Consider the following 4,821-nt stretch of genomic DNA (forward strand, 5'->3'; position numbering starts at 1 on the left):
GGGGTGCCTGGGTGGCTCAGTCAGTTAAGTGTCAGACCTCTGCTCAGGTCATGATCTCATGGTTTGTGAGTTTGAGACCCACATTGGGCTCCTCACTGACAGTGTGGAGCCTGCTTGGGATTCTCTCTCTCTCTCTCTCTCTCTCTCTCTCTCTCTCTCTCTCCCACTCTCTTTCTCTCCTTGTCCTTTTCCCTCTCTTCCTTCTCCCTCTATCTCTTGCCCACCCTCAAAATAAATAAATAGGTTTTTAAAAAAAGTTAGAAAAGGATACAGGATGTTGAAAGTTAAAAAAAAAAAAAAAGGCAAATATACACTTTGTAAGCACAGACCAAAGGAAAAGTGATGTAACTATGGTACCATCAGATCAGACAAAATGGCCAAAGTCATTACAACAGACATAGACAGTCACCCCATAATGCTATAAAGGTTCAATTCACTAGGATATAATCATTTTAAATCAGTATGCATTCTGTAACACGGCCTTGTATTTTCTAAAACAAAAATTGATATAACTATAAGAAGAAATAGATAAATCCGTGATCATGATAGGAAATTTTTAACCCATTTCTCACAGTCAATAGAAAAACCAGACCAAAAACCATTAAGATACAGAAAATGTAAGTAACATTACCATAACCTAGTTGTCGTACCTAGAACACTAAACTCCATGCTGCAGATAATTCTTCATGCATCCAGAGAATCACAAAATATGACCATATGTGATCACTAAAGCACATGCCAGCAAATTTTAAAGGATTTCAATTATATAGAATATGTTCTTTAATTACAACACAGTTGTGTTAGAATTCAGTAACAACTACAAAATCAGGCAACTCCTGCAGGTTTAGAAAGAAGGAGACATAATTCTAAATAGCAAAGGGTCAATGGAAGAAACTGGATAACAAAAATACTACATATCAAGACTAGCGGAGCCACAATGGGATTCCACCTCACACTTACTAAAATGACCACACTCCACAAGACAGATGATAACAAGTATTGTTTCGTGTGTGAAGAGATTGGAACCCATAGAAACGGCTAGTAGAAATGTAAAATGGTGCAGTCACCTTGGAAAACAGTCTGGCAGTTCTTCAAAAGGTTAAGCATGGAATTACTATATGACTCAACAATTTTACTCCTTTGTATCTACTTAAGAGACGTGAAAACATATGTCCACACAAAAAACTTAGACACAAATGTTCATAATAGCACATTCATAATAGCCAAAAAGTGGAAAAAACTCAAACACCTGTCAACCAATTAATGGATAAATCAAATGTGATATATCCCTACAATGGAATAGTATGTGGTCATAAAAAGAGTGAAAAACTGAAACATGCCACAACATGGGTGGAGCTTGAAGGCATTACGCTAAACGAAAGAAGTCACTCACAAAAAGAACGTATACTGTATGATTCCATTTATATGAAATATCTAGAAAAGCAAATCCATAGAGACAGAAAATCAATGCATGGTTGCAAGGGACTATGGGGGGGGGGGTGGTTAGAAAAGGGAAATAGGTATGGGTTGTCTTTTTGGGGTAATAGATATGTTCTAAAATTGAGGTGATGGTTCACAACTCTGAATACACTAAACATATTGCATTGTATACTCTCGATGGGTAAATTGTATGGCATAGGAATTATATCTCAGTGAAGCTGTTACAAAGAAAAATTGAGAAAAGGAAAGAAAGTGGAATAATATAAAATGTTTAATTAAACAAAAGGCAGGAAAAGATGGGAAGAGAAAAATAGGAACCAAAAACAAAGGCAACTAATAGAAAACAATAACGAAGTGGTAACTATTAATCCAAGTCTATCAATAGTCACTTTGAATGACAATGCCCAAAATACACCAATTAAAATAGAATATCAGAACGGATCAAAAAACAAGACTCAAGTATAGGTTGCCTATAAGAAACCTACTTTATTTAAAAAAAAATTTTTTTTTCCACGTTTTTATTTATTTTTGGGACAGAGAGAGACAGAGCATGAATTGGGGAGGGGCAGAGAGAGAGGGAGACACAGAATCGGAAACAGGCTCCAGGCTCTGAGCAATCAGCCCAGAGCCTGACGCGGGGCTCGAACTCACGGACCGCGAGATCGTGACCTGGCTGAAGTCGGACGCTTAACCGACTGCGCCACCCAGGCGCCCCCCTACTTTATTTTTTTATTTTTTAGAGAGAGAGAGAGAGAAAGAGAGAACGTGCACGCAAGTGGGGTGGTGGGGAGAATGCAGGCTCCATGCCCAGAGCAGAGCCCCACGCTGGGCTCGATCTCATGACCGTGAGATCATGCGTGACCTGAGCTGAAATCAAGAGTTGGACACTTAATTGACTGAGCCATCCAGGCGCCCCCAAACAATACACTTCTAAATAATGCATGAGTTGAAGAAGAAATCTCAACAGAAATTTAAACACATTTTAAACTAAGTGAAAATTAAAACGTAACATTAAAATTTATGGATGCAGTGAAAGTAGTGCTTACAGGGAAATTTACACCATTAAATGCATACATATTAGAGAAGAAGAAAAATCTAAAATCAATCATCTAAGTATCTACCTTAGGAAACTAGAAAAAGAAGAGCAAATTAAATTCAAAGTGAGCAGAAGAAAATACATAAGAATTAGAACAGAAACCAGTGAAATGGAAAACAGGAAAGCAACAGAAAAAAATTAATTAAACCAAAAGCTGGAACTTTTAGAATACCAATAAAATCATAAGCCTCTAGTGAGGTTAACTAACAAAAAAAAGAAGAAACAAGTTACTGATATCAGAAATGAAAGAGAGAACATCACTGCAGATCCCTTGGAAATGAAAAGGATAATAAAGGAATACTATGCACAACTCTGTGCTCACAAATCTGATAATCTGAAACGATCTTTTTATGTTTGTTTATTTCTGAGACAGAGAGAGACAGAGCATGAATAGGGGAGGGGTACAGAGAGAAGGAGACGCAGAATCCGAAGCAGGCTCCAGGCTCTGAGCTGTCAGCACAGAGCTGGACACAGGGCCCGAACTCACAAACCGTGAGAGCATGACCTGAGCCAAAGTCGGTCGCTCAACCAACTGAGCCACCCAGGCGTCCCACAAATCTGATAATCTGGATGAAATGGACCAGTTCCTTGAAAGACAGAATCTGCCAAAATTCACATGAGAAGAAATAGATGACTGAATTGACCAATATCTATTAAAGAAATTGAGTGAATAATTGATAACCTCCCAAAACAGAAAGCATCAGGCCCAGATGCAATCATTGATGAATACAACCAAACATTTAAGGAAGAAATGGTACCGATTCTCTACAATTTTTTATTTAATTTATTTTTAGAGAGTGAGAGAGAGAGCATGAGCAGGACAGAGAGAGGGGGAGTGAATCTCAAGCAGGCTCCGTACTGTCAGAGCAGAGCCTGATGTGGGGCTCAATCCCATGAACCGCTAGATTATGACCTGACCCAAAATCAAGAGTCAGATGCTTAACTGACTGAGCCACTAGGCGCTCCTCTCCACAATTTCTTTCAGAGGATAGAAACAGAGGGAATACTTCCTAACTCATTCTATGAGGCCAGCATCGTCCCAATACCAAACCCAGATACAGATATTACAAGAAAAGAAAACTACAGACCAAGATCTCTCAGGAACATACGTGCAAATATCTTTAACAAAAATTTGCAAATCGAATCCAACAATGTATAAAAGAATTATATGCACCATGACCAAGTAGGATTCATTCCAGGTATGCAAGGCTAGTTCCACATTTGAAAATCAATTAATATAATGCATCACATCAACAGACTAAGAAAGAAAAACCATATGATCATATCAATAGATAGAGAGAGAGGGAGACGGAGGACCTAAAGTGGGCTCTGAGCTGACAGCACAGAGCCTGAAGTGGGGCTTGAACTCACAAATTTTGAGATCCTGACCTGATATGTTAAGTCAGACACTTAAACAACTGAGCCACCCAGGCACCCCTCCTATTTTTTTAAAAAATGTTTATTTATTTTGAGAGGGGGGGCTAGGGGCAGAGAGAGAGAGAGAGAAAGAGAGAGAAAGAGAGAATCCCAAGCAGGCTTTGCACTGTTCAGTGCAGAGCCTGATGCCGGGCTTGATCTCATGAACCATGAGATCATGACCTAAGCAGAAATCAAGAGTTGGCCACTTAACCAACTGAGCTGCCCTGGCACCCCTGTACCACCCTATCTTAATGCCTAGTTTGCCACTTTGTATTAACTGTTGTTTGTTTGTTTCAAGTTTTTATTTAAATTCCAGTTAGTTAACATATAGTGTAATATTAGTTTTAGGAGTAGAATTTAGTGATTCATCACTTACATATAACACCCAGTACTTATCACAAGTGCTCTCCTTAATACCCATCACCCATTTAACCTATCCCTCTGCCCACCTCTCCTCTGGCAACCCTCAGTTTGTTCTTGTAGTTAAAAGTCTCTTTATGGTTTGCCTCTCTCTCTTTTTTTTAAATTAAAAAAATTTTCCTCTATGTTCATCTGTCTTGTTTCTTAAATTCCACATGAGTGAAATAAAATGGTGTTTGTCTTTCTCTGACTGACTTATTTTCCAATGATTGTTTTTTAAGTTCTTTTTTAATGTTTATTTATTTGTTTTGAGAGAGAGAGAGAGAGAGAGAGCAAGTGCAAAGCACGAGAGGGAGAGGGGCAGAGAGAAAGGGAGAGAGATAATCCCAAGCAGGCTCAATGCTCAGCACGGAGCCCAACTCAGGGCTCAATCTTACAAATATGAGATCATGACCTGAGACAAAATCAAGAGTCAGATGCTTAACTGCCTGAGCAACCCAGGCACC

Source organism: Lynx rufus, unplaced genomic scaffold (genome assembly GCF_022079265.1).
Source record: "Lynx rufus isolate CCGP_SWC_20201006 ecotype Redwood Valley unplaced genomic scaffold, mLynRuf1.p SCAF_4, whole genome shotgun sequence".
Classification (NCBI taxonomy): Eukaryota; Metazoa; Chordata; class Mammalia; order Carnivora; family Felidae; genus Lynx; species Lynx rufus.